Here is a 22,631-nt window from a genome sequence, read left to right on the forward strand (position 1 = left end):
GGGGTGTAACAGCTATAGCTTCGTAATTACAATACGGATCTAATAGTTCAATCGAAACATAAAACAACGGTCGTTTGATCGATATGGTGCCCTTTATCGCCAATGAACTACGGCTAAAACATCGAATACGAGAGCGACACAACCCAAATCCATCTGAAACCCTTCGGAATCTCGCCAAAACTTATGGACAAGTCCAAAATCATCATACGAACTTGTTGGAACTTTCAAAATATCGACATGGGGTCATCTTAACCCGATGTTGACCGTGGTCAACTCTACCTCTTTAACTTAACTAGTTCCTCTACCAATGACTCAAATCACACTCAAAACTTTCGTGAACAAAACCAATGAATTCACTAAGTCATAAATCACGTTCCAGACCTCATGAAACTGTCAAAATTCAATTACGGCCACTTTTACGCAAAGGTCAATTATTGGTCAAAATTTTTTCAATTTAAGACTTTAGATTCCAATAATCCTACTGGAACTCGCCCGCTGACCTCGAAAATCGTGTTGCCTATCCCCGCGGGCCAAAATCATACTAACGGGACTCAGGGAAGGGTAAACAAGGATAAATGGGTCAAAAACACTATAACGACCAAACAGGTCGTTACAAAGAGTCTCCATATCTGATCCACAAAATTTCTGGAAATCCCATTTTTCTCAACACCTTAGTTAAATAAAGCTAGGAAACCATATCATATACCTTAGACATATCTAACTTTATCACCACATTTTAAGGTTTGCCTCTTTTACTTATATCTGTAACAATTTGTTGAGTAAGCAGTACATTTTCAATAATGCTCCTCCCTTTCACAAAACCAGACTAGTTACTAGAAATTAGCTCAGGTAAAATTTATCCAGTCTTCCATGCACGACTCTTGATATAACCTTATTAATGAAATTTCTCAAACTAATTGGCCTTAGGTCAGCAAAATTATGAACTACTGATGTTTTAGGAATCAACACCCAGTTAGTATGAGTGATGGATTTTTTAATAGTATGCCCTTCATAGAATGCTTTAACCGCTTTGAATACATCAAGGCCTACAATTTCCCAACATGATTGGAAAAAAGTTCCTGACAGACCATCAAGACCACAAGCACTCTCTCCTAGGGATATGCCTCAACATGCTAAAGTCTGAGATTTTCTCCTCGTGAGTAAACTGTTTGTGGAAAAAACTAACTGCTTCTACTACTAGCTGATCCTCCTCTGCTATCAAATCTCCCTCAGGATATTGAATTCTATTCACTTGCAGTCTTTTTCTCTTGCCATTTACTAAGTTATGAAAGAACTTGGTATTCCTTTCTCTTTTAGCATACCATGTATAACCTGATTTTTCTTCCAAAATTCTTCCTTATAATGTAGATACTTCTTCATTTCAGCTTGAGCAAGTTGCAACACTGTTCTATTCTCAATAGATGGCTCTTATTCAAAAAGTGGCTCCTTGATTCTCACTATATCCTCCCTTATAATAAGTTGTTTGAAAATATCCCCAAAAGCCTATTTACTTCATGAAGAGAAAATATCCCCAAAAGCCTATTTACTTCATGAAGATAATGCTCCTTTCACTTGCTTTATCTTCTGCTTAGAAACCAGAAAAGGATTGGCTGCACTTTCCTCATGCCAATGCAGTTTAAATATATCCATAAAATCTTTCTATTTAGTCCAAAATTTCAAAAACCTAAATTGTTTTATGAAATTCTGAGCTTCTTCTCCCAAAGAAACAAGAAGTGGAGCATGGTCAGAACCTGTTCTAGACATATGCTTCACTTCAATATGACCAAACCATTGGTGAAGCTGCAGGTTGATGACAATTCTATCCATCCTCTCAAATAAACAATCATCACCTGCCTTTCCATTCCAGTAGGTGAAAGGACTTCCCTTAAATAAAGTTTTATACAGCTCACATGAATTGATACAGAAGGCAAAATCCTTATAGTCTTGAGGGACTATAGGAATTCCACCTACTTTTTCATCATCATTCAGAACCACATTAAAGTCCCCCCTACCAACCAAGTCTGATCAAAACTACCAGCCGAATGATAAATACTATCCTAAAGTTATAGTCCTTCTATTTCATCACATTTGGCATAGACTAAAGTGGTGATCAAAAATCTATTTTGGTCCTAAATAAACAATTTCAAAGTAATCTGTTAAGCAGTATCAGATAAAATTTCCACATCCACATTCTCTTCCACAAAGAACCAAATCTTCCCAGTTCAATTTGCACCTGCATGATGCATCCCTAGTCTCCTCTTAAACTTGTGAATATTTCTGACTTGTTGAAAAGGCTCCATCAAGGCGATTAACATAAACATATAATGTCTATGTAACATTTGAAGCCTATACAAATCTTGTTGTATCTGCACTGATCTAATGTTCCAAATGAATGTTTTGATCATCATTTAAAACTTGACTTACTTGTTGCAGTTCTCTTTGGCACAACCCTGGTAGGTTGTTGGATATCTATTGCAATTTGCTTCTTCCCTTCAATTTGTTTCTTCCCTTTCTTTCCACCCTTTGCTTTTGATTTTGGAGAAAGAGATTCTTCCAAATATTCCATATTGTTGTGAAAGTTCTCTTTATCTTTCATTTGGCTGCCAACTTCATCTACCACATTATGAGAGATAATATCATGAAGCCTCTTCATTAGTGAATCTTTTTTCAACATAGCTAGTTGTAAGGGTTGACCCATAGGCCTGCTAATAACAATAGCATTGCCAACTTCTGCCTAAGCTGAAGAAACAATTCTCCCCACCTCATCAGAATAATTATCTCCTCCACCAAGATCTTCAATATCAGCTCTATCCCCTGCAACTTCATTTTTTCCTTCATTTACTACTACATTTCTTAAATCTTCCTCAATTTCATAAACCAGATCACTTCCATTTTCAACAGTTACTATCCCATTTACCTTGTCCTCTTCTACTTCCTTTCCTTCTTCCACTCTATCCCCCCCATTTAAAAGTGGGAGATTGAGTACTAAGAACAACTTTAGTTTCCCCAGCATGATCATCACCTAACTCATCTATCCCATCACTAACATTATTCACATCATCTTCCTTGTCTGACTTGAACCCTTCTACATTATAAACTTTTTCTTTTATAACAGTTGTAGACAAACTTTCTACAACTTTATGAACATAACAATCTGTGTCCAAACTCTGTGCTGCATCAATCTCTTTTATCTTGCCCTGTTTCTCTTTTACCTCAGTTGTAGATAGACTGTCTACAACTTCCGGTTTGTTGAGCCCAACTACTTCTTGCTCCTCCTCCACATCTTGTTTCTCCATAGACTTTGTTGATTGTTTCTTGATTTTGTTTTCTTTGTCTGCAGATTCTTTGAGTGATTCAGCTTCATGACCTTCAAAAGCCTCAGTTTCCACAGTTAATGCTTCAAAAGCATTTTATATTTGTACTTCTGCTACATTCTCATTGATTGGCTTCCCATCTATTAACTTGTTTGGATTCTTTGCCATTGTGAATACATTTTTATCTTTGACTGTGTTCCAATCATCAGGACCCTCTTCTGTCACACCCCCGCCAGGAGGCGTGACAGGAAACCCGACCTCATGGCCAGAATGTCGGTTGAGCTAACCTGAACTAGATAACATAATCATAATGGACTTGGAATAACTTAGCATAAAGCCTTAGCGGCACCTACATTCAGCAAAACCCCAAATCGAACAGTCGACAACATCACGAGCATATACATATAATCACAGTAACCGTGCCACAAGGCTGCCACTAAACAATATCATAAGTCAGTAGGCTCACTTAACAAAACATAATTCTCACAACCTACACCAACATATTACACAGGGTCTACGAGCCTCTAAGAGGAGGAAACATCATCCTCATAAAAGGAGGGATACACGTCCACCGACGTATCCAAAACATATACAGTAACAATGCAGTCATAATCATATAACAGTCAGTACGAAAAATATGTACCGAGTATATAAGGCAGGATGAAATACGGTAATCAAACAAGACATAACCATAGATAAGAAAAATGAAGGACATAATCTGAAAGCAGTTAATATGCAATGCATGATAAAACCATTTTTCATATGCAATATAGTATATATATATAACGTACCCGGCCCTAGTGGGACTCGGTGAGATATCATACCCGGCCCTTTTGGGACTCGGTAAATAAGCATCATCATCATCATATCCTCCCGCGTTCGGGGCATCTCGCAACCGGGGAAACTTCATATCGTTATCATAACGTACAAAGCCCTTTTCGGGACTCGGTAAACATACCCAACTGATCGGTGGTTGCACATCTACGTGCCGTACCAGGCCGACTATAGCACGACTCGGTAAGTAAAATAGTGCAAATAGAGTATATATATAAATGCATGCAGAGTTCAAGAAATAGACATTGGCCTTTCGGAGTGTCGTAAGGTCGTGACCTCCAAATTAGTTATCGAATGTATATCGAGGCCAAAAGGACAATCAATAATAGTTATGACATCAATAAACAAGCATAAGGATTATTCATGACATTTTGTGGAATTTAACAAGGGTCAAGGAATGCGCACTAAAGGACTTTTAGTCATAATTAATTAGCTCTTTTAGAGAAAATCGTATAAAATATACTTTTCCATAAAATCGGTAAATCTCGTAAAACATGGCTTTTTCTCAAAATCCAGCTTTCTTATAAAAACGTATCCTTTCTTTGTAAAACTTCGGACGGTTCGAATGGAGGAGCATACACGCTAAATAGCTCTAAGACTCGTGCCAAGGAAATAAGGACATCTAAACCTTACATACCTGTATCTGTTGCCTTGCTAATCCCGACTTGCTCCCTTATTCCACCGCTTGACCCTTCGTCCCGAAACCTATATCGACAAATACTTCCTTTAGTCAATTTCGTAGATTCCGTAGATTCAACTTGTCCAATTCCTACAGTCTTGAAGAGTTTGATTTATGGAAAATTCAGCAGCACTTCCTCTGTTTTGTTATATCCCGGCATATGTCAGATAGCCGTAATATCAATAACAACAAAAACCATCAACAACAACATCAACAATATTCAAGAACCAACATCCGCAACCTCCATTCAGACCAATATTCATATGAATCCACCTTCAACACCCACAATGAGGATAATCTCACTTTTCCAATCAATTTAACTTAATATGCGATAATCTAGTGAGTATTACTACGGATTAACTCAATTACCAAAGAAGGAGTAGGATTTACCCTAATTTGTCTTGGAAACTTCAAAGACCAGATTGCATGGAGGGTTTCCAGCTCCTCCTACAATGCCACGATGGAAAAATCGAGGTCTACGAAGCGTTACGCTCCTCTCGAGCCTTAATCTCCACTAGATCTTAGCAAATTTTTTGCCAAAATACCACTAACCTCTCTAAGGTTTGCTTATGGATGAAAATCTGATGTTTTGGGGGTGAAATGGGTAAAATAGTGAGTTAGAGGGGTATTTATATGTGTGTGGGTCGGGTTTGGCTTAATGGGCTGAAATTAGTGGGCTTTTAAATGGTTTCAATAATTTCCGCATAGGTTCGCGAGCTTCTGGCAGTTTGTTTTAAAATGTTCATAACTTCCTACTCTGATGTTGTATTGATGAACTCTTTGTTGCGTTGGAAACTAGGCTCGACGAGCTTCTTTTTAGGTTCTTGAATCACCTCAAAACTTCTTGTATGCTAAAAGTTACGCTGCCATCTAGTTGGACCAAAATTTGCTTCCGAAATATCACCAACTTCTTCCAAAGTCCCATTAACTTTCTTTTCTTGTATCCGCTTGATCCCGGAACCTTCCGAAACTTCGCATACATGTTATTTATCATTAATTATACTTGATAAGGGTCATATCCCCTGGTTCCAAGGTTTTCCTTCCCGATGACGACTTACGAGATCATAATTCATCCTTTCCGTCATTGTTACCTACTTCCCATGGCTTGTACCTTTCAAGGCTTCATGAGACATCACCGATATTCCATTAATACAATGAAATACGTGGCGTGCTCGTGCTCCAAGAGGGCGGGGTGTAACATTCTCCCCCCTTAAGAACATTCGTCCTCGAATGTTAACATTTGAAGGGTTTCCTCACTTTTCTGGTTCGTTCTCCTAGAATTCTGATACCATTCCATGGGGGCAGAAGCTATATTAGACTTAAGCATGCTTGTATAAACTAACACTTCTCCTGAAGGCTTCCTCAGCCGATTATCTATTGAATCTAGACCCTCCATTCATTGCTCCTTACATCCTACGTCTTCTCCTCTAGCTGCTACCTTCTGACCAGCTATAACTACTGATTCTACTTTGTTGTCTAGAGTGGATGGCCTCAAGTACCTTCGGTTGTCCTGAACCAACATTTCTTTCTCTGTCCGCATAAACACCTCCTTTGTCACTTTTGTCCTTCGTGATTTGGTTGGATCTGTCATGCACATGGCATATTGTGCGGTGTATACATATACTTCTATAAGCCCTTGAAAGTATGGGGCCCTTTCTTATTACGGTCCATCGTACTATGGCATAACTATTGATAATGTTTGTACTTGCTTCGCCTATCCCCAATTTATCTTTGCGAGCAAGACCTTTACAGCTCAATGCTTTGTCTTCCATATACTAAATCTTGTTTTTCTTTTTGTTGATTAACTATGGGGTACCACTGTATACTTGAACCTGTCGTCCTTCTTATCTTCGTATTCTGAACTTGTAGTTAGTTTTCGCTAATTACTCTATCTATCTTGTCGATAATCTGCCTCCGCAGTCCCTTTCTTCCTTTTCTGCACCCTCGCGCATAGATGGAAAAGGTTGATAACCAATGGACTTACTCGGTTATCCTCAGAGTCTTTCTCGGCCTTCGTTTGTCCTTACTTTTACCTTTTAATCCTTTATTACTACCTATTGTCATTGAGATAGGGTGGTACGGCGTACTCTTTCCTTGGTGCACTTGCCTCCTGGCTGACTTTGGAGTCCTCATGACTATCCTTAATTCTTGCAATAACGCTTCCGACTTCCATACCTTTACATCAATCTTGTGTCTTTACTCGAAAAGTTTCTTCCCTCGTCCTTTATCTAATACCTGCCCTCGGGGGTGCCGACAATGCTTGGCCTGCTCTTGGTGACAAAGTTATGATATGCTCGTTGGATTTGGCTAATACTTGGGAAATTATGTTTCTGGGTCGTCCAGCCCTTTGGCTGCTGATGGCATCTACTTACTGTCGTTCTCATCTTAGGACCTTTTCGTATTAATCTTCCTTCGTGTGACATCTTCTTAATGACCACAGGTTTTACGCTTACCCCATTTCTTGCGATTATGGACTTCAACTTAGTGCCTGTCTTACTCTGATGTCTCAATCTTTGGTTATTTTGTCATTGCCTGCTTCCCCTTAGCTGATAATTGGTCCTTACCATACTATTCCTAGAGTGAGGTCAATTTTTGGGCGATGATGTTACTTAGGATTCGGGGGTGAATTCCATTGATGTCCTAGTCGTCCCACTCCTTCGCTTTCTTGGCAATGCCTATTAGTCGTACTCCTTTTGTCTTATACCTTACTCATCCTTTCTTGTCTTGGAATTTGGCAATCCGTACAGTAGTTTATGCCTACGTCTATGGTGATTTACCGGATTACGTTACAGTCGCATCATATCTGTATCCAGTATCTTCTGCTTATGATGTTTCCGGATTGCATCACTACCTCTTAATTACAGGAGATACCTCTCCACCTTTTGACTATGTCTAGGTCTTTTCCTGATATCCGTTCTACTTCTATTATCCATATTGCGTCTCTTCTGGGTGGTTACCTTACCTTTATATTCTTCCTTTCTCCCCCCCCCCCCCTTTTATTGGGGTGTCCTTACCTATCCTAACTAATCCATACTTGAATTCCACCAGCTAACCAAAACTACCTGTGCAGCTCACCTCGCATAGGGCGCTCATTACCTGCTGCACTTAGCTTGTCCTTTACTCTCGTGGAAACTGATCGACGTACCACTAATCAAGTTCTAGTCGATAAGTGGGATACCTTGCAGCAAACAGGGGTATTACCTGAGCCGGCGCATAGCTTTAAGCCCCTTCCAATCTCATCAAACTATTTTGACCCTCTCTTTGAACCTATACCTTATTCGTGTTCTGAGAACGCGTCCTTTACTTCCATCTCTTTCTCGAATTTTCTTTAGCAAAAAGTAGAACTCAAGGAATGCCGAAGCCTTTGTCATATGTTTCAATCCTTTCTACATTCCTGACTGACTGGTTGGGGCTCTCAACCTCGTTTTGGAGTAGAAGTTAGATTCCATTCGCTTGTTGCTTACTTGTCCTTGGAAATATTCATATCCCTTACCGCCGCTGAAGTATGTTGAATCGCTTCAAAAGATTCTGTAGAAAAACAATAAGTCTTGAGTCACGCTCCCATTCTTATTGCCACCCGTAATATAGTCCTTAACCAATATTTTCCAAGAATGTCATGGAATGCTTCCTTACACTTTGCCTCTCTGCTAATAGCGTCGTATAACACCTTATGTTTGGAATATCTTAAGCGGTTCTCTTGATCAACTTCGATCTTTAATACCTTTGTCCATAGTTTTACCCCTACCACGATTAGGGTCTTGTCCTTAGAATTCCCATCATGTTTTCCTGGTGTGGCCTTTTTAGCTTTCTCCTCATTATGACCTTAATTCTTGGGTTGGCGGTCTCTAATACACTTGTTATAGTCAAATCTATGGTTGAATGCTCCTCGGGTTAAAGTATCTTACCTTGTTGCTGGTTCATGCTTGATTCCCTTCGCGATAATCTTGGTCTTGTCCCGCTATTTCCAAGATGCTTGTTTGAAGGCTGGCGCTTTCTCAGAGCGCGGTTGACCCAAAAGTCCTTCTACTTTTCCTTCTGATGTCAACTCTCTCAACTTAATCCCTTCTCCGCTGTCTTACTCCCCTGCTCTGGGTTTTAGAGTGTTTCATTGTCCGGTTATCCGCATCCACTATCTTATTTCCGTCTAGTCTTCCATGCACTTCGCTCTTTTCTCCAGATTGTGGAACTCTGTCCCTCTTCATGTTAGTCAATTCCCAGAATTCTCTGAGGCGGGTCTAAGGTGGTTAAGATCCTCATATCCTTGCACTTTATTCATATACATTACTTGGGCATTTACTAAGACGAATGCATGCCTTCACGTGATTTTCGCTTTACTTAACGCTGTCTACACTTAATATGCCTTATTGATCTGAATTTGTCATGCGTTTCCTCGGGTTTTACCCCAATGCTTACTAATATTTCCCTACTGCCTGGCAGAGTTGTTAATCCCGAAATCATAAGGTCACTTTCCTGATAGGGTGAATCTTCTTGCATTTGTCTTCTTACGGCGTTAGTCCTTACTCGCTTCACTCCTGTAGCCAGTGCTTTTCCTTTGAGTCAAATGTTGTGGTTGCCTCGTGACTTCTAGTGTTTCCCTCGTACTATACTTAATCCGGCACTATGCTTCCTTATTGTGGTTACACTTTTCAACCCGTTCAACCCTTCACTATTCAGGATTCCTTGTCCTTGATGCATTTCGGTCCTTTCCGCTTTTACCTCTCTATATTTTCTTTTATGCTCATTTATCCGTGATGCTTATTTGGCTCATCTATTAGCTTTTTCGTCTCACGGTCTCTCCTATTCTTGCTTAATATACCCTCCATGTCCTAGCTCCCAGTTATCTTCATTCTTCTTTGCCTACTCAGGTCGTCCTGACTTTCCATTTGGTTTACATGTTGTCCTGAGGTAGTTTCGGGTCGTATCTTCCCACCGTCCGCCTTACTTGTCTCAACTGGCGATTTATTTTGCTAACTTCTCAGCCTGAAGATGAATACTACATGTCCTTTGTGTCGGTAGCTAAGTCCTTTTTCCCATTTGTCTGTTAACTTGGGGTTTGATTAGAACTATGGGCAAATTCTCTGATCATATGTCGTTAAGAAGAAGGTGAAATAGGATAACTGGCGACTAAGGCCCAATCCTTATTCACTTAATACCCGACATCACAGTTCTCGTTATACCAACCTTAATTCCCCTTTTTCAGGAACCAATTCCTTCGAAATTTTTCATATACCATACTATAGATAATCAAACTAACTTATGCCTATATATAACACACATGATATCAATAGGGTGCTAATATACATGTCGGCCGCCTACGCAGGTCCTGCACATGGGAGCTCTGGTCAATACCTCCCGAAGTAGAGCTCACCTAGCCTCCTCTTCTACTCTCTCCCGCTCTGTTGGTCTATCCTCTTCCTCCCCCTCCAGAACATATCTCATCACATACACTAGGGACCCCTGGTTCACAGATGCCCAAGACTGGGGGCTATCAGGCTCAGTAACACTCACAGCTGTGGCCAGCCTCACATAATGCTGAACTATAGGGGAAGAGAGACGTGGTAATCCCTGGAATATCTTTGGCTGCCCCCATCCTCCCGAGTACTCCTCTTGCTCCTCTGGCGTCTCCTCGGGCTCTATCGAGATCTCATAGGAACCCTCATATGGGTCCTCCTCTATCAGAGTCGGATGCTCAGAAGGGTCTGGCTCTGGAACGATCTTTGAAGGGTCTGATTCCATGGATGTCGTAGCCTTAGGGGGAGCCTGCTCTGGAATAAACTCGGAGGGGTCTGACTCCATAGAAGAACTAACACTCCGTCTCCCCTCATCTGCCACTTTCTGATCTGCAGGGGCCGGTGGTGTTGGTCCTGCATCCACCATCAGGGCGGTCCTCTCACTCCTATTTGCTGAAATTGGACTCTCCGTCCACTACAAGAAAATAGGCTTTTAGCGAGGGGAAATTTGATCGTTGAAAGTGCTTTTCTGGTCGCTATAACTCATTTACGACGGGAAAAAATCCGGTCGCCACCGGCACTAAAATCTCTGTCGTTAAAAGTGGACGACCGGATTTGTAATCCGGTCGTAAATATCCTTTAGTGACGGCAACAAATCCAGTCGTTAATAACCTTTCCTTACGACAGGTACTCCAGTCGTTGCAACACTTTTTAGCAACAAAATATACTCTTTCAACGACAATTAAAGATCTGGTCATTACTAGCTTCATTTTGTGACTAGAATTTCCTTTCCTCTACAAGCACATAAATATACAAGCCAACATGTAATCCAAAAATAAACAAAATAATCAATTATTATATAGAATTTCATAGTTAATTACAAAAGAAATGAAGTATTCCAATGCTAAAAAACATATATCTTCCGATTATGTGAAATTATTTCTTCGGCTCCTAACTCCACTGTAGCATTTACAAATTTGAACTTCAAATGCCCCTCTAAAAAGAACGAGCAAGATGAACATGCATTTGCTCGTAGCTTTACACTAACTTCAATCGCCTCCATTTTAGGTGCAAGTGACAAACAAGCTACACCCAAGAATCGCATCTTCCATGCTTCTCCCTTTTATCAAAACAAGAACATATGCAGCTATGTGAGTAAATGAAACTAAAAACATAGTATTACCAAAAGCAATGATCAAAGAACTTACAGGTAAATCCTATGTAGATAGGCAGTGGCGAAGCCAGAATTTTCACTAAGGGATGTCAAAATATAAAGTAAATTCATGAAGAAGCCAACAAGTGTCAATATGTAATATATATACATAAAAATAATTTTTTTTACCTAGCTACACAGTGTTATTTTCCGGCAAAGCTCAACTATATGTGGCTCCGCCAGTGTAGATAGGAACCATAAAGGTAATTCACAATCAAATATGCATACATTAGTCCAATCACAAACAGTAGCCGCCAGTGTAGATAGGAACCATAAAGGTAATTCACAATCAAATATGCATACATTAGTCCAATCACAAACAGTAGCGCAAACTCCAGCAACACATAGAGGGTGTGCTTATAAGATCCTACCGAAAAAATAGAACATTAATATAAAGTGAGGAAAATATATTCAACCAACCCCAATCCTTTTACCCATTAACATCTTAGAAGATTTCACAAAACCTTTATCACTTAGTTTTCGACTTTTCGGGAATAGAAAGTGAATCAAGAGACACGAGGAGCAAATGATTACTATAATTTAGACAAAGCTAGATCGAATTTAGCTTTTAACAGTTTTAAGTTGTATAGGGAAATGGAATAGTAAAAAGTTAATTACGTTGTATTCCACATCATTGACACCAAGAAGATGCTAATGTTAAAAGAGTCGGGACCTAAATGATCTCTTAATTCCTCACATTATACTTTTAAACTATATGTTTGGAAAAAATAAAGCAAGGAATTCCTCAAGCTAAAGCACATGATAAACAAACTAATACAAGTATTATTTGCAAGTTTAACAATGACTACAAATGATAGAAAATCTCAACGAATCACTTGAAGTTTAGAAACTCACAAACTGATAGTAAATTGGTGTTGGAGAAATGGACTTTTCTACTAGCTTTTTCAAGGTAGGATTAATTCATTACCAGCTAGTCTCTGCATTGTTTGACTAGTCTAAAACTAATGTTAGGCAAATAAAATTGTTTGCTTAGACAAACAAAAAGAAACATGTCCTAAACAAGGCTAAGCTTCCAGCAGCCCCAAGTACAATAGAATCAAACCACAACAAATGTTTCAGATTTGAAAAAATATAAATGATTGCTCTGTTATTTAAGAGGTGCTGCCCAAAACTGACTGCTTTTAGCAGATGGGCCATCACATGAAAAAAGGTACATTTAATTGTGGCAAGGAGACTGACTTAATAATGGGCCATTAAGCTAGTTTAGCACCAATGTGAATGAAGAATGAGCTATTCAAGTTTTGCTTTTGATAAAGCATGATTTAAGAAAGATTATATTAAGTCATTTGACAGTTTTTGCTTACTTGATAGGTTATGTGGGAGACAAGTACCATTGTCATTTAGTTACATATTCTTCACATAATTGAATACCTTGTATATGCCAAACCCCCTCACCAAAACTGCAGAAAGAATAAATAAATAATTAAATATCTGTCCCTCTAAACCCAAATCTAAGCCAACTAACAAAACATTTCGGAGATCAAGAAGATGGAATCCAGAAGTTGAATCCTAAGAAATTCACAGTAAACGCAAAGCAAAAAAACTCCACCAAAATTTCTTGATGTTCATTGTTAGCTTTTAATTCAGCTAAATGTCATTGGAAAAATAGAGAATTAACATGATATACAATCAAAAAGTATGTATCCAAGAGCATAAAGACTTTGTGAAGAAGTAACTCGCAGGAGTGGTGTTAGCTTCCTCAAGCTCATCGTCAAAATTATCAATGTCAACAACGTGGGACTCTGAGTCATAAGGTGAGAGCGACTAGATGTACCAAAAGAAAACAGAAAAGCATGACATGAACCCGCTTTTGGTTAGAATAAACCCAAACACTAGAATCTCACAAAACATTTTAGAAATGGCAATTCCAATACTCTAAGATGAGCCATTACCGAAGCAACAGACCTCAGAAAAGGTCCTGCATAGACAAGAATAATAAGAGCCATTCTCAGCAAAAAGTACCTTTGGTTGACAAACTTGATCTCCCCTCTTTGTCATGAATGCTGTCCAACATTGAAATGCAGACCTTTAAGAGAATCCTGCTACTCGTAGGTGGCAAGATTTTCTGAATGCTACCACCATCTGATAAAACGTGTCGGTGCCCAATCAAAGTTAACATTTTCCACGTATAAGCATTTCTATGTTAACAAATGATGATATCTTAGTGTACTGCATATATAGTGAAAATTGAAAATGCCTTATTTTACCACGATAAGGGAATAGCAAACTTGAGTATTGTCTAATTGAAGAGAAAATGCACCAAACCATTGTTATCCAAAAACTTAAAGAAAACTCTTCAAAGTAAAAATGTATGGTTCCACCATCAGATTATAAATTGACGTAGACAACTCTGATATTAATAGAAATAAAGGTGGTGCATTTGTGGGGATTAAACATTTTTACATTTTCGTGGATCATCTGAATCACAATTCTAGTGTCAAAAATTAAATGGCGAGCACAAATAAAAAACAAGTAGGAGTTCAATAACGGAATATAAACCACATTAACACTCACATACCTGTACATAAACTGAGCTGGACTATATTTATGGTTCATCCTTTATCAATCAAAGGATTTTCCTTTACAGCAAGGTTGACCGATTACCTAGCGAAGGTGCTATGACTTTCCAGAATGCAACTTACTGACGAGGCCAGCAAAACATCTTAATCGATTACCTGCAATTGGGGATTTGGCAAAGGGAAGGGACTTTTTGGCATTAAATATAAGAGATCAAATTTCGCAATTAAAGTTGGATCGTAGCTTCTCCTTTTCTATCCAAGAATCCTTTCATCTTTTACCAAGTAGGGATCACATACCTCTCCTTTCAGATACCTCCATCAGTACAACTATTTATTGGGCACATAATAGCCACCTTGCTAATAACATTAAGTATGAAGAGACACACCTTAAAAGTCACAGATATTTAAGCAAATTTATATTATACTGAGTAGCGTCTTTACTAACAATATGAACCTCTATATATTAGGAAGGTGTTAGTATCCCCAAACTCCATAACGATTTGTCCCCTTTAAGGGATAAATACAGTCAAATTATTAGTGAAGGTGCGAGCAAAAACATAGTTGGTAAACCCCAATTATTAAGTTTAATTAACTAAAAATATTAATCAAATAATACCATAAACTCTTTCCATAGTTATATCATCAAAAAAGGCGCAGAATAAGTCAGAGGAAAAAAATAAGTGACTGCTGCACATGAATCGTAATGCTCTAAAAAGCTGGATGTAATTATATAACCAAATATGTAATTCTAAGACGAAAACCAATATATTTGATAAATACCAAGAGAAATAATTGGAACAATAAAGGAATTCTCAATTCTACAACAGTTACGACTAGAAGTTTAGATACTTGGCAGAAAACTTAACTTGATGAGAAGGAGAACGAAACCATAAGACCACTTCAATGGAAACGGAAGATTAGTCGTAGTGAGGATTCCAGAATCGTTTGTGGCTCTTCGTGGAGTTGCTCCGTGCTCAGTAACTGTAAATTTTGTATAGAAAATAAGGGTGTTTCTTTCTTTTATTTGAGGGTTGCGGATGGTCGGTTGGGGAAAGCACAACAGAGATAACATGAGGGATTTTGCTTTTATTTGCGGATGGGGTTGGGGATGTGGGTGGTCTTAATGGAGTGTTGGGAAAAACTAAGAGTTAAAGGTTAGCGCCCTTTTTCTTATTAATTAAGTGTTAACGACCGGATGTTATGCTTTTAATGGCCAAATATTATTCCCTCGTTAATATTGAAATAAAAATTGACTTTAACGACCGGAAAAAAAGTATGTCGTTATAAATATGCTTCTAATGACCGGATTCGTATCCCTCCATTAAGAACTGGTCGTTAAAAGTCTATTTTCTTGTAGTGGTCGACATAGCTGCACTATAAACGTGGGTCGGAATTGAAAGTGAATACCCTACATATGGCTCTAACGCACGATCTAGATCAAGAAGAAGAGGAAAAATTCCTAAATGCCCTGTAGCCTCCTGTTTATAAGTATGGCGCTATTCATACCGATAAATAGGACTCTACTAGACACGACTTGTAGACACCCGCTCTGATACCACTATGTCACACTCCCGCGGGGAGGCGTAATAGGGCACCCGACCTCATGGCCGGAATGCCAGCTGAGCTAACCTGAACTAGATAACATAATCATAATGGACTTGGAACAACTTAGCATAAAGCCTTAGCGGCACCTACATTCAGCAAAACCCCAAATCGAATAGTCAACAACATCACCTACATATACCCATAATCACAGTACACGTGCCAACGAGGCCGCAACTAAACAATAGCATAAGTCAGTAGGCCCATTTAACAAAACATTCTCATGACCAACACCAATACACTACACAGGGTCTACGAGCCTCTAAGAGTAGGAAGCATCATCCTCATAAAAGGTCAGGACTTCAAGTCCACTAACATATCCAAAACATATACAGTAACCATGCAGTCATAATCATCTACCAAAATAGGAAAGTCTGGATGAATGGCACTTGCTGACCCCTGACGATGCTCCTATCACGGCGTGACTTCAGTAAATATGTGCTGACCTGCAGCACGAGATGCAGGTCCCAAAATGGAACAGTCAGTATGAAAAATATAGACTGAGTATGTAAGGCAGGATGAAATACGGTAATGAAACAAGTCATAACCATAAGATAAGAAAAACGAAGGACATAATCTGAAAGCAGTTAGTATGCAATGCATGATAAAACCATTTTTCATATACATGTATATATATATATATATATATATATATATATATATATATATATATATATATATAGAACGTACCTGGTCCTAGTGGGACTCGATGAGATATCGTACCGGCCCTTTTCGGGACTCGGTAAATAAGCATCATCATCATATCCTCCCGCGTCTGGGGTATCCCGCATCCGGAGAAACTTCATATCATTATCATAACGTACCCGGCCCTTTTCGGGACTCGGTAAACATACCCAACTGATCAGTGGTTGCACATCTACGTGTCGTACCCGGCCGACTATAGCACGACTCGCTAAGTAAAATAGTGCAAATAGAGTATATATATAAATGCATGCAGAGTTCAAGAAATAGACATGGCCTTTCGGAGTGACGTAAGGTCGACCTTCAAATTAGTTATGGAATGTATATCGAAGCCAAAAGGACAATCAATAATAGTTATGATATCAATAAACAAGCATGAGGATTATTTGTGACATTTTGTGGAATTTAACAATGGTCAAGGAATGCGCACTAACAGACTTTTAGTCATAATCAATAAGCTCTTTTAGAGAAAATCGTATAAAATATACTTCTCCATAAAATCGGTACATCTCGTAAAACATGGCTTTTTCTCAAAATCAAGCTTTCTTATAAAAACGTATCCTTTCTTTGTAAAGCTTCGGACGGTTCGAATGGAGGAGCATACACGCTAAATAGCTCTAAGACTCGTGCCAAGGAAATGAGGACAGCTAAACCTTACATACATGTCTCTGCTGCCTTGCTAATCTCGACTTGCTCCCTTATTCCAACGCTTGTCCCTTCGTCCCGAAACCTATATCGACAAATACTTCTTTTAGTCAATTTCGTAGATTCCGCAGATTCAATTTATCCAAATCCTACCGTCTTGAAGAGTTAGATTTATGGAAAATTCAGCAGCACTTCTTCTGTTTTGTTATATCCCGGCATATGACTGATAGCCGTAATATCAATAACAACAACAACCATCATCAACAACAATAGCAACAACAACAACAACAGCAACAACAATATTCAAGAATCAACATCCACAACCTCCATTCAAACCAGTATTCATATGAATCAACCCGTAACACCCACAACGAGGATAGTTTCACTTTTTCGATCAATTCAACTTAATATGCGATAATCTAGCGAGTATTACTACGGATTAACTCAATTACCAAAGAAGGAGCGGGATTTACCTTAATTTGTCTTGGAAAGTTCAAGGATCAGATTGCATGGATGGTTTCTGCCTCCTCCTACGACGCCACGATGAAAAAGGCAAGGTCTACGAAGCGTTACGCACCTCCAAAGCCTTAATCTTTACTAGATCTTAGCAAAATGTGTGCCAAAATACCCCTAATCTCTCTAAGATTTGCTTATGGATGAAAATCTGATGTTTTGGGGGTGAAATGGGTGAAATGGTGAGTTAGTGGGGTATTTATATGTCTGTTGGTCGGGTTTGGCTTAATGGGCCAAAATTAGTGGGCTTTTAAGTGGTTTCTAGAATTTCTGCGTAGGTTCGCGGGCTTCTGGCAGTTCGTTTTAAAATGGTGATAACTTCCTACTCCAATGTCATATTGACAAACGATTTGTTGTGTTAGAAACTAGACTCAACGAACTTCATTTTAAGCTGTTGAATTGCCTCAAAACTCCTTGTATGCTAAAGTTACACTCACATCTAGTTGGACAAAAATTTGCATCCGAAATTTCGCCAACTTCTTCCAAAGTCCCATTAACTTTCTTTTCTTCTATCCGCTTTATCCCGGAACCTTCCGAAACTTCCCATACATGATATTTATCATTAATTATACTTGATAAAGGTCTATACCCCAGTTCCAAAGTTGTCTTTCCCAGTTACAACTTACGAGATCATAATTCATCCTTTACTTCATTGTTATGTACTTCCCATGGCTTGTACCTTTCAGGACTTCACGGGACGTCTCCGATATTCCATTAATACGGTGAAATTCGTGGTGTGCTCATGTTCTGAGAGGGCAGGGTGTAACACTTTCCACATGGTCTTCTAAAATTTCTATAATGTCCCTTTGATGGTTGAGGTGCTTGAGCGAGGTGCTTGAGCCTTAGAAATTTCACCCTTATCCTCTCCTTCAACATGAACAACTCTTAATTCCGGATGCAATATTCTACATCGTTTTCATTGAGGCCCTGCAACTTACAATGTTTACAATACTTTGGCAGCACATCATATTGAATTTGAGCTTTGAATAAACAAGATACACCAGTTTTCTGGTCAGTGATTTTCATGTTCACCACTTTTGGTAAATATGTAACAAGATCGACTAGAACATTTACCCTTGCACAGTTTGGTCGATCTTTATTAATAGTAGCCATATCCAATTGCAATTTCTTACCAACTACAAAATGTAATGTATGTTGACACCTAATTTTTGACCTCCAATAATTTTATTTAATTGTTCAGAGTTCTTGGATCTCAAACCGAGTGAAATATGTATTTTATAAATCAAAATGATTTTTACAAATTTATTTCGATAATATTTTTCCATTTCATTTGGTAAAATGAATTCAAATATATATTGTAAGTCATTTAAAAATACTTTGCATATTTTATCATTAATATTATAGTATTTGTAAAAATTTAATCCAAACATAGTTCAAAACAATTTTGTAATTAATTTTTTAATTATTTGACAAATATTTTGCTCCATTGATTCAAGAACAATGATTAATTAAATGAAATAATCATTTTGCCTCTTAATTTCAAAATAGCATTTGCATTTCTATGATTTAAATTGATTACAAATCATTACATATTTAATTGTGGTTACATTTGAAATAATTAATTATTGGTTATGTCTAGGGGTGACAAAACTAGCCCAAACCCATTTGACCCGCCCAACCCGCCCAAGCTTTAATGGGTTTGGGCTAGAGTGATTTTGAAGATGGGCTGATTTGGGCTAGCCCAAGTTGACCCATCACAAATCATCAGCCCAAACTAGCCCATAAATTGAGCCCAAACTGACCCATCAATTCTCCTCCATGCATATACATAAAAGGTACAAAATATGATTAACTTCTTTTTTAATTTTATTTAAATTTATTTTTGTAATTATTTTTATTTTTAAAAATGTTTTTTTTAAATTTTTTTGTAAAAAATATTTTTGGATCTGCTCCGTGTGAATTAGTGTTGGATCGTAAGCACTTCGAGACTGACCTCTAAGAATTATTGAATGACAAGCCTTTTCTATACCCTATGAAATTATGAACTTCACTCCATACTCTACCCAGGCAAGACAATAGTTTAGGTTCACCTCATCTATGGTGTTAGCCTTACAAGACTAGATAGCATACAATACCCATTTAATTTCATTACTGATATACATATGAAAAAATGTTCATCACTGTAGCTCTAACTTATGTTTATTAAGCTAGTTTGGAACTATCATTTTGTTTGTGTCTGATCAAATTTAAAATTACAATGGTAGCAACAGATACTTATTCTCTTCACACAGTAACTAAACTAGTACTATAGTACTAATTAATTGCCTTGAGTTTGCATCATGTCTCCTGAATAAATGATGCTTTATTATTAATAGTTGCTCTCTTAAATGTCAAATCCCGAATACCATACAGAAATTAACTGAATCTAAGTTTGATTTACCGAAACGAACAAAACTTTTTCGATTCGGTATTTGGTATCTACTTTCAATTACCAATTACCGAACCCGAATTTTGAAAACACCGAGCCAAATACCGAACGCCCACCCCTACTTATGAGGAAATATTTACAGTGAATATCTTTATAATTTTGAGTAAAAGCATACATTTAAGTTTTTTTTTTTTTATATCCAAAAAGTATTTAAAGTTGATTTTTTTCAAAACATCGTTTATTTAGAAAAGCATGAGCGAGAGAATATTTGCAATCAAAGAATATCGATATTTTTAGTTTCTCAAAATGTTGAAAAGGTGGGTTAAGTTGGGCGGGTTGCGTTATGACCCTTCATTTAGCCCATCTTAGCCCAAACAAGCTTTGGGCAAGGTTGGACTTTGGACCATCTATAGGTTCAGCACATCTTGACCTGCCCAAATTTAGCCCAAACGGCCCATTTGCCGCCCTTAGTTATGTCATAATTGTGGCTATAGTTGAAATAGCCAATTGCGTGATCTAGGTCAATTAGGTTAATTGCAAAATTATGCATATGGTCATTTTTAAAATAATTAATTGGTTAGTTAGTGGTAATTTGGTCATAATTGGAGTGTTTAATTAATAGATGCTTTCAATTTTGGCTATTTTATTCAAAATGTTGTTTTGCCCTCTCTCTCTCTCTCTCTCTCTCTCTCTCTCTATATATATATATATATATATATATATATATATATATATATATATACACGAATATACATGTATATACGTGTATACCATGTATATCTGGGCCAACCTCTTCTTCTCCTTTAAAATCAGACCGGGTCCAGCCTAATGGGACTGACCCGGCCCAAGCACCACAAAAATATATACACACATGCACAGATGCCAAACGACCCCTTTAAGAAAAGAAGAAGGTTTCCTCAGTGACACCTTAGCCTCCTGGTCACCCCTTTCACTCTCCTCCGTCATTCTTGCCGGAAATGGCTATTTTTTCGGACGCACGAGACTTCTACAGAATTGGCATTGTTTGTTTCGGGCAAAGAAATTAATGCACCGTCCCCTTTCCACCAAGACTCAACCAAACACAGTATATCTCCGTCCCTTTTCTGCTTTTTTTGAGTTTTTATGGTCAAGGGGAGTACAAGTCCCTTAATGGGATTTGTCTCAACCCACTTGAACCCTTGATTGTCATTGGTTCATCAAGAACTAACTAGATTCACAAAGCATGCTTAAATTTGGACCCTACATATGTGATGCAATCCAAATTACCATGGTGACGACTCAAGTGTTCAAGCCGAGGAGACCTAAATTGAAGCTCGAGAGGATGTGGATTGAAGGCCAAGATCTGCCCCACAGAAAGAACAAGTCTTGCAGCCCAAATTAGGACTTCTAGAAGCTCTAGTGTGAACATGAGGGGCTGGTCTAATGTGAACGAAGGAAGCTTCCCCTTTTGTGTTTTCTAGGCTTATTAAAGGCTATTTTGACTTTCATAATGTATAGTGGCTTTCTAGGCTTCTAGGAGTATGCATTTTGTAGTCTTCTATGCACCTAGAAGACTACACTTCCATTTATTTCTTTTGACTAGTATATTTTAAGAACCTTATTTAAAGGTGCTTGTAATTCATTTTGAGGGGAACCTATCTTGAAATATATGAATATTGAACTTTTCTCTCTAGTTGAGACTTGTGATTTGGTGGACTCCAAATTGTACAACCTTGTTTTGATCATTCAATTTGCAAGAGATTGTTATTCTCTTGAGGATTGTTGCATAAGATAGGTGCCTTTGATCCTTTTGGAAGGTAACTAGGACTAGTTCTTCTGGTTATTGTCCAATTGTTTATCAATTGTGTCTTCTTTCTATCTTCTCTTTATTTTCTTACATCATTTGGTATCAGAGCCGAGTATAGATTTGTTCCAACAAATCTAGTCTTGGGTTTGGTATTAAAAAAAAAATCTGGAAAAAAAATAAACCAAAATTCGTTTGAATTCCTTGTTTTGTTGTTGATTCTAGTGTTAGATTCATGTTCCTTAGAGTTCTTAGGTTCTAAATCTGATGTTTTGAGTTAATTAAAGTTAGATTTTCAATTTCCACCATTGTTAGACCTTGAAACTTGAAGACTCAAAATGGGTCTTATAGAAAAGGATGAAATTGAGGGTTGAAAGTTGTTGGGTTGATTTCTCCTAGTTAAGAAGGGCAAGAATCCAAAAATTGGAAAGATTTGGAGTATTTCGGTGTTCTTGATCTATTTGGTGAATCTGATTTTTGATGTTTTGAATACTTGTGTTCTTGAGTGTTCATAAATATTTTGTGAATATTCATGTGTGTTCTTGATAATTTCAGATTTACTAACTTTGTTTGATCTAATTTTGGTAATAAGTTAAGCTTTCAAGATGTTAGGGAGTGTGAAAGCTGTTTTGGAAGTCAAAGGGACTAGTCAAGAGTTGATTCCCAAGGAGTTGGTGCATTGAACCCCTCCAAAACGTGGAGAAGGGGGCTGCACTCATTAGGAGAAGTCAAAAATCAGTTTGGGGTGTGTGAAAGGGAGTAGAGACAAACAAATAGTCAAACCATTAATTGACACAAGTTCCCAAGTCAATTCTTAGGAAGACTAACAGTCACCTTGAGATAAAAGTGTCCATGTTCCTAATCACCTCTTGGGAAAATGAGAAGTCAAGTGTGCAAGTCCCTAGTCATCTTTTGGGAAGGCGAGAAGCTATATTGAAACTTGTAGTAATTAAATTCCAAGACAAGT

General features: G+C 38.0%; 1 long non-coding RNA gene across 2 annotated transcripts; it reads right to left on the reverse strand.

Annotated features, from left to right (window-relative positions):
• Positions 1-11,744: 11,744 nt before the first annotated feature.
• On the reverse strand, positions 11,745-15,207 carry LOC132041867 (uncharacterized). 2 transcript variants are annotated; one of them, XR_009411268.1, is made up of 3 exons: positions 14,030-15,207; positions 13,474-13,593; positions 11,745-12,911 (listed from the first exon to the last, which is right to left on the reverse strand). It is a non-coding gene; the product is annotated as an uncharacterized LOC132041867 (long non-coding RNA). The 2 variants fall into 2 exon arrangements; XR_009411267.1 differs by lacking the exon at positions 11,745-12,911 and having other exon boundaries at positions 12,925-13,593; positions 14,030-14,186; positions 14,897-15,198.
• Positions 15,208-22,631: the final 7,424 nt, after the last annotated feature.

Source organism: Lycium ferocissimum, unplaced genomic scaffold (genome assembly GCF_029784015.1).
Source record: "Lycium ferocissimum isolate CSIRO_LF1 unplaced genomic scaffold, AGI_CSIRO_Lferr_CH_V1 ctg12075, whole genome shotgun sequence".
NCBI classification, from domain to species: Eukaryota; Viridiplantae; Streptophyta; class Magnoliopsida; order Solanales; family Solanaceae; genus Lycium; species Lycium ferocissimum.